Below are 11,934 nucleotides of genomic sequence, written 5' to 3'. Positions count from 1 at the left end.
ATAAGAAATAAAATAAAACCTTAAAGCCACTTTTCCTCTACCTGTCCTGATTTACTCTACCTCCTCCCCGCTTCATCAGCACAAGGGGACAGTGTAGAAACCCAGAAGATAAGGGGTTAATGTATATGTCTCAATACAATAGCTGGATAGTGAGCCATGGAGCCAAACACGGACTGTTGGTAAGAACACGCTGTGAAAAACAACTGGATGTGGTGGGAGAAGAGGGCCATATGGAGGTAGGGAAGCATTTTTCTGGGGCAAATATCCCTGTTCTGGCTCCTGGAGATAAGCACAACACAGTACAGCTCAAGTACAGGAATGAAGTTGAGAAGCACACATGGACTTTCAAGCAGAGACTGACCCAGCAGGGGGGAAATCAAGACCACCAAAGATCCCCAAGGCCCTCCAACGCTTTTACAGAAAGGCCTAGAACAAACTGTGCATGATAACTAATTTGCATAGAAAATGAGAAAATTAGCTTCAGAGTAGAGGAACTTATCTATAAAAAGGTACCCTCACAAAGCCTGGGCAGCCTCCCCAGGACACCCCATCAGCTGGATCAGTGCTGCAGCCAGAACTGGCCTGCTGCCTTTGCCTTTGCCTCTCTATCCTTTCCTTTCTTTTCCTTCTCTTGTCCCTCTCTTTGGTCTCTCTCTCTTCTCTGGCACCCCACCCCTTAATTAAAACCCACCACCATGACTTTATGCTATAAGATAAGGAAATAACTTACCAAATTAACATTTCATGCTAAGTGTATCATTTACTAATACAATTTTGTAAGTTTTTGCAGACCTTTTTACTTTCATTTTTTCCATACCTTCCCACTGCTCCAGCATAGGTCTCTTCCACAGGGTGCTCTCCTTCAGGAACAGACTGCTCAGGCATGGTTCCCTCATGGGGTCACAAGTCCTGACCAGTCTGCTCCAGCACAGACTTCCCACAGGATCACAACCTCCTTTGGGCATCCACCTGTTCAGTGGGTAGTCCTCCATGGCCTGTCTCACTACTGTCTTCACCATGGGCTGCAGAGGAATCTCTGCACTGATACCTGAAGCATCTCTTCCCCCTCCTTCTTCACTGATCTTGGTGTCTGAAGAGCTGTTTTTCTCATATATTCTCACCCTTCACTTCTGTTGCAGTTGCACAGACTTTTTTCCTGCTTCCTAAATATGTTGCCTAGAGGCACTACCACTGTCGCTGGTGAGCTCAGCCTTGGCCAGCAGTGGGTCCATCTAAAAGCCAGCTGACACTGGCTCTATCAGACACAGAGAAAGCCTCTAGCAGCCGCTCACAGAAGACAAACCTGTAGCTCCTCTACTAACAAAATCTTGCTATGTAAGTAAAAATTCCTTATTAATTAATTTGCTTCCCAGTTAGCATTATTTTTGGACTTTTTACTATACTGAAGTACCACAGTCAAATATAATGGAAGTTGGTGTTTCAATTTAATACAAGGCAAGAAAGAAACTAAATTGTACCATGTATCTTCAGACTAGCATTAATACAAAGACCTAAAAGCTGCTTACTTAATTGAAGACATATTATTGCCTTAAATTTTGTCATGGTTTAGACTGATCTGAAAACTAAGCTCCACACAGCTGGGTGCTCATGTCCTTCTGGTGAGAGGAGGGAGAGATCAGAAGGGTAAAAGTGAGAAAATTCATGGGTTGAGATAAAGACAGTTTAACAGGTAAAGCTAAAGCCATGCATGCAAAAAAAAAAAATAGGGAATTCATTCACCACTTCCAATGGGCAAGGAGGCATTCAGCCACTTCCAGGAAAACAGGGCTCCATCACCATGCTGGTTACAGAGAAAAGGGGGTGAAGCTTTTAATGCTATTTATTCCACCCATGTCATCGCTGGAGGGCCTGGTTTCGGCAGGAAAAGCTGGGGCCAGAAACAGGAAGCTTGTCATTATTGCCTAGGTCACTGAAGCGGAGTGGACTATCCCCTTAAACCCCAGTGAACTTGGGCCCTTCTGCTGCCTGCTGGCTTGTTTGTCTCTTCCCATTTTTCCTCCAGAGCTCTGCTATGGAGTTATGAAGCAGACAGCTCCGAGTGGCAGAGAGTTTGAAGGTGGCAGTTCAAGCAATTGTGGAGGACTGAGCTCAGCCAGCAGCTGCAGAGCCCTTTATTTGGATGAACTAGCTCCTAGGTTTTGTTTACTTGACATTGGTTTTGGGCTAGGGAGCTGGGTGGGGGAAAATGTTAAGCCACAGAAGCTCTCCCCACCATATTGCCTCTGTTTGGAGACCACACTGGGCTCTGTTTTAAAGAAGTGTTTTTCTCTGTTCCCAGTGGTGAGTGCCCTTTTGTGGGTAGGACACCTTCTTTGTCTGTACTTTTTGCTATGGTTTGTGTACTTACTGCTGTGATTATTGTGATTTTAGTAATTTTTTATTTTCAATTTGTAATCTCTCCTTAATGACCCTCCATTATCAGAAGGGGCAGAGCGAAGGTAGTAGCATATTTGGAATTTATTTCCTAGCTGGTTGCTAAAACCAGCACAATCACACATAATGGTGACGTGGGAAGTCAAACAAATGCCATCACTCTGAAGGCCCTCCCTTTCCTCCTTCTCCCTCCAGCTTTATGCGCTGAGTCTGACCCCATATGGTGTGGGATGTCCCTTTGGTATTTGGGGTCACCTGTCCTGTCTGTGTCCCCTCCCAAGTCCTTGTGCACCCTCAGACTCCTCATTGGTGGTGTAAGGAGCCAAAAAGGCCTTGACACTGTGCTTGCAATAATGAAAACACGTCTGTATCAACACTGTTTCCAGCACAAATCCAAACCTTAGCCCCATTCTAGATACTATGAAGAAAATTAACTCTATCCCAGCCAAAACCAGCACAAATTGCTGTTATTTTTCTGTAGAATTGTAAAAAATATTTTGACAATTTTAACAAATTACTTCTAGGGGTTGATTTTTTATTTTTTTAATAGTACTAATCTTCAGTTAGAAATGTTATCAATACTGAATTTTTTATTTTATTGCTTTTGTGGGAATGATTAGTTACTGGTACTATTTTCACAAGCTCTTTTAATTGGCTAATATAAAATGTAAAAGTCTGGTAAAAATCTAAGTAGATCATTTTTCAGGTAAGAAAACCAGCAGACAGCAGAAACATAAATGAAGCCAGGAGCTCCTTTTGGTCTTACAAATTCAGCAAGAAAGAAATATTTTAACTTTTCATACTTTTCCTCGTTTCAGCTGGAAGAGAGTTAATTTTCCTCCTAGTAGCTGGTACAGTGCTGTGTTTTGAATTCGATATGAGAATAATGTTGATAAAACACTGATGTTTTGGTTTTTGCAGAGTACTGCTTGCTATAAAGGAAGAACTTTTCAGTGTCTCATGCTCTGCCAGTGAAGTAGTGCAGATGAAGCCAGGATGGAGCGCAGCCAGGACCTGAACAAGCCAAAGGGCTATTCCATACTGCAGAACATCATGTTCAGTATATAAACTGGGGGGAGTTGGCCAGGAAGGGCCAATCACTGTTCAGGGACAGGCTGTGCATCGGTCAGAGGGTGGTGAGCAATTCTATTGTGCATCCCTTGTTTTACTTGGGGTTTAGTTCTTTCTCCTCTCTCTCTCTTTTTTTTTTTTTTTTTTTAACTGTTCTTAGCTTAGCTTACAGGTTTTGCCTTTTTCCCGTTCTCCTCCCCATCCCACTAGGGTAGGGGAGCGAGAAATCAACTGCTTGGTACTTAATTGATGGATGGAGTGGAGTCATGAACATATTTTACTTTATAGTATACTTAGTGCATTTGAGAATGATATTAAATTTAAAATTGTGTGCAATCCTAGTCATAAAGAAACTGGGTGAACCACTAACATGGTACATTTCAGAAACTAGTAGATATTAATGGCTGAGGTAGTCACCCCTGAGTCCCTTACAGTAAAAGAAAAGAAATAGGTACTGCTGTCATGCACTTCAACTAATCAAAAGCAGAAGTCTGAAATGGATCAAAAATTCCATTCACGATAGAAGATCTTGGGGTGACTAGCTCAGCTGTTAGCATCTAAGAGTAAATATCTTGGGCGTGATACAGTTCAAGATTAAAACACTTATATTTAAGTTTCTATGTTAAAGTGTCTAAAGACATATGAGCTGTCAAGGCTTACATCATAGACAATGGAGATCTAGTAAATGCAGTTGATGGATTCAAGAGCTAATTAGTAATATGATGTTTGATTTAGGATCCCTTTAGTCGTGAGTCAAAGTGCTCTCCGCACTCTATTGGCTAAGCTTTTACTGCCTGATATGAAAGCTTAGTTAACTAAGATACGACTACCCACTATCACACAGGTATACCACACATATTCAGTACTTTATCTCAGACTGTATCTTACACCTTGGAATAAGGTTCGGTTACCTGAAGATGGATGTTTCATGTCATTAAAACACCCTCAAATATACATGTTGCTGCTGTTGCGGGGTTGCAAGATGTAACACAGGACGGGTGGAGGACTGTGTCCTTTGAGAGCAGCAGCTGGAAGCCAGGAAGATACCCAGTGGCATCACAAATGACACTAGACATTTGGGTTTAGGCAAACTTAACCACATGATAAATCTCTGTTTATTATTGATATCCATGTATTGTTGGATGAGGACTTTTGAAATCAAATAGTATGACTTGCCTGATGAGAAATCTGAGTCTCAGTGGGTCTAGCCTAGGCTATGGAAAAGGCTCAGAAGTGACCCTTCACTATTATAAAAATGCTTTTATATATATATATATATAAACTATGGCTAAGCTTCTGTTGTCTGTGTACACAAGAATTAAGAAAATGAGTAACTGTAAATAAGAGCTGTGTGAGGCAGCCACACACACAAAACCCAGCATACCAGGGAGTTTTTTTCCTCATGTGTATCATAGCATATCATTTCCATATTTGAAAGGAGTTTATATCTCATCACCCAAGTCAAACATATTTTAGATCTTCTGCCTCTAGAGATGCAGCTAATTTTCATTTCTAGAGGGGCTCAATAATAGAAAAGCAAATAAAACTTGCACTGCTAGTATATTTCAGAATTTCATATACAAAATTCATAGTGGACTGGCACAGAGTGTTTTTGGGCTGCATAAACAAAGTGTCCAGTTACTTTGGGAACCAGGCAGGAACTTTTCTCTCTACAGTCTGTTTCTGCCTTTTTCTAAAGTGCTGGAAAAAAATTAACATATTTACAAGGATTTTAAAGGGTTTCTGTGCAGGAGCATAACTTTGAAAGTAATCTTGAAGCATGTGTATATATATATATATGTATAGATAACATAGAGAAAGTCACTTAAAAGCTTACAGCTAAGCACACTCTATAATGGCACCTAAAACTGTGATACATAAAAATGAATGTCTTGATTATAAAGTTGTGAATCTGCAGCAAATATGGATGAGAAAGAGGGTTTCTTGTCAAGTTTTGCCTCTACCTGTTCTGATTTCCATGGATCAAATAATTCTGTTTGAATAGTCTCTACAAATAAATGCAAGATGAAGCCCTTGCAGACATGATTGCTAACTTTCAATCAGATAACCCAGGTATCAATTATTATAAATACAGCAAAGTAAAATGAAATTTGACAGACTTTTAGTGGGACACATTTGTTTTTTAGGTAACTATCTCATGATGAGTTCTTTGCTGATAGACCATAACTAGACCATAACTAGTACATGAACCAATTAAAAAAACTGACTCAAGATATATACACAAGATTTAATCACAAATTTGACTGGATTCTAGAATCATAGAATACTTTGGGTTGGAAAGGACCTTTAAAGGTCACCTAGCCCATCAAAATACTTTTAATTCTGCCCACTGAATGTGCTCCACTTTGCATGAAGCAATTAAATAATCTTTCAGCCACGCAAATAGAGCAAATGTGATTTCTTATTTCTTTAGAACAGCCAGCTGGACACAGAGGCATGGGTCCCAGTCCCTGCCACATGGACAGGCTAGGCAGTGGGAAGACTGCTTTATGGACGGGATAGAGGCAGACATCCTGGTGCTCAGAATTTAGCATCCAGCTATCCATTTTGGCATAATTTAGATCTAGAGAGCACCTCAATGATAATTTTAAAGTTCTAAATTTTGGAGTTAAAAGTTTAATTAGTGCCACATAGGTACATCCACCTCTCTTCCCCCTTTCCCCCTCTGTCTAAACTATTTAAAAAGTAAAATTTCTCATTTAGTCAATCTTCAGCACATTGATAGATATTGCCACTGTAGCTAATAACAGTAAGACATCCATTTCTCTCTGATAGAACTCTAAGCACAAAGACACAAATTTGGCCTAAAGTGATCCAAAGCATGTCTGCGGCCTGAAATCCTAAAACAATTTTGTAAAAAAAAAATGAGTGTCTACCAATTTGTAACTAATTTTCAATTAAAGCAGAAGATGCAAAGAGGTACAGGTGGAAGCAGCTTTAACACAAAATTAGTTCAGTCCGATCAATTCCTTTGCTATGCACATAAAATAAATTCATGGTGACAAGATGCTTGTTAGCAAAGTATCTCTGAAACTGACTAAATATGTCAAGTAAACAAGCAAAGCTATCTGTAAGGAGTAATTTAAAGTTTATTATTTAAAGGAAACAATGTAAGGAGCAAAGGGCCACTGTCTACCTTCAGTGATATCAGAATAAAGCCAGAGTAGTTATGTCAACTTTATGGGTGCTACAACTCTGTTGAACTAATAACTACACTCTTCATTTTCTTATTCCAGAAATTCAAGCAGTACTTTAATGTATGCCACTTGGAGCACCGAAGCATTGGCACTCCCTCACAGGTCCTTTCCAGGAATACCCCTCTTCATCCTGGAAGACTGAACTACTTCAAGAGCTCTGAGTCTGCCCATCTATGATCCAGAGATGGCATGAGCTTGCAGCCTGCTTCACACATGGTCCACCTTCAAAAAAAGTGAAGTGGTCATGGTCATAGCGGAAATAGGATGGATGACATTAAAGTATAGCTCCCAGTCCTGTAGGCAGGACATGATATTTTTGTGTCCCTCACAAAAAAGAAACTATATATACTACAACAATGATTTTTCCTGCTATTTTCCAAAGTTGTAATAAGAAAGGGACATTGCCCCTCCCACTAGCTTTCTTCAAAAAGGTATTTTTCCAGGGAAAAAAGTATAAAATTTCCCTTTCCACGTGATTTGTACATCAAATAACTTGAGTGGGTAAAATATTATTTGTTTACTTTAGTAGAAAATTGTTTATGAATCAAAGGAAAACTTGTTCAGAAATTTCTAAGTCTTCAATGTAGATTTACAGTCCTCTGATAACAAGGAATAACAAAGCTAACTTAGACAAAAGTTTAATTATAACAACACTGCAAAACCCCCCACATATTTCACTAATGATGGTAATTGAAACAGTGTTTACTTTGCTCTCACTATAATTGCACTTCTAAATCCCAGGAGCCACAGTCATTTGGTTTTTGAAGATGTGCTTTAATACCAAGAGAATGTCATGCCAGAAAATGGAATAATAAATATGACTTCAGATGGATAAGACATGCTCAAAGAGCTTCCCAATCCCAGGATTAGCCAAAATCTAGTACTACCAAAAAAAAAAAACCTCTGCTGAGACTAAAAGAAGTATCATTTTCTCAATGTTCTGATTGTAATTCAACTGATTCCACCAACAGCTTATTTTAAGGACAGGTACCATGGTATGACAGTAGAGCATATTCTTTGCAATTTTGACATAAAGTCTTTTGTTAGTAATATGTTTTACACAATTTTGTGCTCCTAAAAATCTCAGATTCCACCACCACTATTATTTTCAAGACATTTGTAGATAAAGGCAATGCCATTTTCCAATGTGAATTCAAGGATTTTTCTATTAAGATGTTAATAAAAAATATATGTGGACAACATTTATGATTATAAAAATGCATGCAGTTTGCAGAGGCTTTGAGAAGGTAGTATATAAGTATATAAAATTCAAAACTCTGTGGGGTTATGGCTCCTCAGTCTATTATACATTTGATGCATTGGAATCCAATTGCTGCTTCAGTCTGTAATTCAGCAAGACATGATGGAACCAGCTTTATTCCCAAAAGTTCATTGCAACTTTCCTATAAAGTATTTCTTAAAGGCTGGCTTTTGAAAAATGAAAGAGATAGTTAAGAAATGGTGACTTTCAAACACTGATGACTGTAATACTCAATGGGAAGCTGTTTTTTAAGACCTCTTAATCATAATTACCCCAGGATTGCAGACCTAGTCCTACTCTCAAGTGTCAAAGTTGTGTTGACATGTAATGGGAATCTAATCAGGTCCTAAATCTGCTGCTTAGGAGATTGTAAGAAACAGTTTTATGGAAAAGAAGACAGGGCAAAGGGATTTTCAGAGACTTAAAATGTTGCCTTTTGGCATGGCACATTTTGTACTCGTTTCTGAAGGGAACTGAATCTCTGGTAAATAAAATAGATAATTCTTAAACGAGAGTGACAAATTCATGCATGGATAAAGCTTAAAAGGGAGAGAACTATAGTTCTTTGCTCAATAGCTTAGTGGCTGTCTCCCATATGGTTCTCTTTATGCTCATTCCCTTTTTCTTCCTTTTCAGTTCAGCTAGAAGATGAACTCTCAAACAAAAATCCTTCTGTTCAGATTTTCTAGACAGTAATTTTCAACCCTCTTTTTTTTTTTTTTTTTTCCTTTTAACAAAAAATATTATATTATGGGCATTCTGGCTTCTGAAGAAGCCAAAATACCAGTGAGCATATGTTATACAGTACATTTAACTCAGTGTTTCTTAAAATAAGTTGAAGTTTTTGCTTTTTCTTCTGTGAAAAGCTTCCAAATATTCAGTGTTTCCAGATTTTTTGATTGTATAAAAAGCAAATCATGTACTTACCACATTATTTTTGCAGAAGTGCTTTGATCTTTACATTTATAATGAACTTTGGAGCAAAAAGGAAGTAAACATGAAAAGATGAAGGAGCTGGCATATATTGTGTTTTGTTTCTTTTTCCTCATGACAAATTAAAAAAGAGAGGAGTATAAGCTGAAACAATGCATATTCATATTTGCTGATGTGCTAACAAAATAAGTAATGTATACTATAAATATACTTTAATTATGTAATATTTATTAATTCGTGAAAGCTTAAATTTCTTCCCATTGCTGCTTAAAAAAAATTAGAGTAGATGTTACATTTAAAGAGCAAGAAAGACAAGCCCAACCTGGGAGTCAGCTAATATCTTCAGATGTTATTTTCCAGTAAAGAAACATTATTTCTTTATGAGATGCTACTTTATTGCTTTCTCTCCGTGTCCATTCTGTCTGTTAGACAGATACATGCACATATGTGCTTACAAAGTTGGTTCATCAGGTCACAGGTTCTAAATTTCCTGACTATACCAACAGGAGTTAGGAGTGCAAACTCATAACAGTTTTGTGTTAAGAGGTGAGGAAAATTCTATTTAAAAAAATGGGGGAAGGGGAGGGGAGGGGAGGAGCAACCTTATGGTGACCTTTCATACTTAAAGGGGACCTACAAGAAAAGTGGGGACAAATTTGCAAAAAGTTATATTAATTAATTTCTTCCGCAAATCGAGCCTGTTTTGCCTGTGATGGTAACTGCGTAGTGATCTTCCCCTGTCCTTATCTCATCCTTTTGTTATATTTTCTCTCCCCTATCCAGCTGAGACGGGGAGTGATAGAGTGGTGTTGGTGTGCACCTGGCATCCAACCAGGGATAACCCACCACACAGGCACTTGATCAACTGATACTAAGCCCTCATTAGTAGTGGTTCAAATTTGCATAAATTTGATTCCTTATGGTCAATGACAATAAAATATTTCCTGAATACAAATTTCAGATGACATTATTTTTCACTCCTAATGAAAAAATTAAATTAAATCCATTAAATTAAATCCATAATGAAATGGATTATTAACTATGATACCAAATCAAAGTGAAAAGAGCCCAGAAAACAAAAAGGGCATGAAGATGGAAGACTGACACGTTTGATAGCCTGAGTGACATATATTTTATTCTGAAGATACTGCTTGCAATATCACCTGAAAGTAATAGAAAATTATTCTCAAAGTAGGAAGTGCATATAGTATAAACCAGTGCAAATTTTGGGGTTTCATTACATTGTCCTATACTTCAGGAACTGTGCTAGTGAAATGAATGGAATTATTCACCTAATCAAAGTGTAGTTTAGCTCGTAATACATGCTCCTCTGGCAGTCTGAACTATTAAGCAGATTTAAAAAGAAAAAAGAAAAAATAAAGCTTGTTAATATACTCTGTCTATCAAATACACTGTTATCCAAGAAGGCATCACAAAGTACTTTGAAATCTTTTCCTTTACCAAATAACAGTTCAAGGTTTTATAAAAATGCTAAGTATTATTTCCGCAGTATTAATTTCATCCCATTTCCCCTGACCTGGAGAGAAATGTTTGAATTCTTGTCTAATAGGGTCATAATTCTGCATCCATGTGCATTGAAAATTTAGATTACAAATGCATAGTTGTATTAAAGACAAGGAGATAGTAACAAATCTCAGAAAGTTCTGAGGTTTAGTTAAAAATTGAGTTTTGCAAACATTTTCCATTTCCACATTTCCATTTGACATGTAACTGACTGTTCGCTCTCTACAACTACATGTAGGAAGAATATCAGGCTACAGGAGGACTATCAATAAATGGGTTTCAGCCTCATAATGCATCTTTCAAAATAATTTTCAGAGTTTAAGTTGTTTGTGCAATGCAGATTGAAGGGCGCATATTACAAAGTATATATGAAAGTAAGCAGCTACTCTATAACAGAGATTGCTTCAAGCCCATTATCTCTGCCATATCACCGAGAAATATTGCGTTTTCCAAACCTGTGTCAAGAAGCTGGCTCCGTTTTTTAAGATGTGTCCACCACCACTACAATGTTCCTAATTCTACCACACTCAAAAAACCTATCTGAGAAGGGAGAACAGAGAGAGTATAGGACAAATATGGATTTTAAAATGCCCATTATGATGGCCACTGAAATCTACTGTTGTTTAGAATGGTGTTGAGAGATTGTGATACTAAATATAGAGACTCTTCTCACTCCTTCCCTAGCAACTTCCCCTGATCATGCCTCTTCAGTAAAAGACTTTCGAAATCGAGCAATAAAAATACAGGGAGGGCTCCATAGGACGCAATTGACTAATGAAGTAGTGTTTTTTCAGGTAAGCGTTTAGAATGAGACATTGATACACTGATACAGAGAAAAAGAAAGAAAAGCTTTTGTTCCCTCTGAAGTGTGAAGATGTTTACTCTAGAGTTTTGTTTGCTTAACCTGCTAAGTGACTCATTGCAGCAGAGTTGAGCCCTTCACCTTAAATCATCTGCGTGTAATAGAGTGTAAGAATTAATAGCTGGGTGCTGTGATCAGAAGTGCTACTTTTCTCTATAATGCCTGTATTGGGAAAGTGTTTTATGAGAACAGGGTTTAAAATAGCTGAAATTTTCACGTCATAAAGTCTCTGTATAAGTTTACTAAGTACACTAAACACAATAGATAAAGAATATTCAAGTATTGTTTGAATAACAGCTCTTACTAAAAAAAAAAGAAAGAATATAGAGGAAGGAAAGCGAAAACCAACATATAATCCTAATCTATATATTCTAAATAACCAATCAAGAAATTTTCTTTTTTAAAGACTGTGTTTATTTACAGAAACAACAAATGGGCCAAACTGCAAGCTTGGTTTTAAGTTTAATATTTAATTTCTCTGTTCTTTCCAGGAATTAAATACTTCATATGTATCTAATACATATGAATACATATATGAATGTGTCACTTGGTATATAGACATGCATGTTACAGGGAAAAATTAATCTTCATACGATTTTATAGGAAGCCAGCAAAAAGTAGAGTTATTCATGATTTATGGGCACATATCTAAGGATGATAAACTTCTTCAT

Source organism: Corvus brachyrhynchos, unplaced genomic scaffold, assembly GCF_000691975.1.
Source record: "Corvus brachyrhynchos isolate BGI_N302 unplaced genomic scaffold, ASM69197v1 scaffold136, whole genome shotgun sequence".
NCBI classification, from domain to species: Eukaryota; Metazoa; Chordata; class Aves; order Passeriformes; family Corvidae; genus Corvus; species Corvus brachyrhynchos.
The sequence above is the reverse complement of the archived record's forward strand: the minus strand, read 5'-3'. Positions refer to the sequence as shown.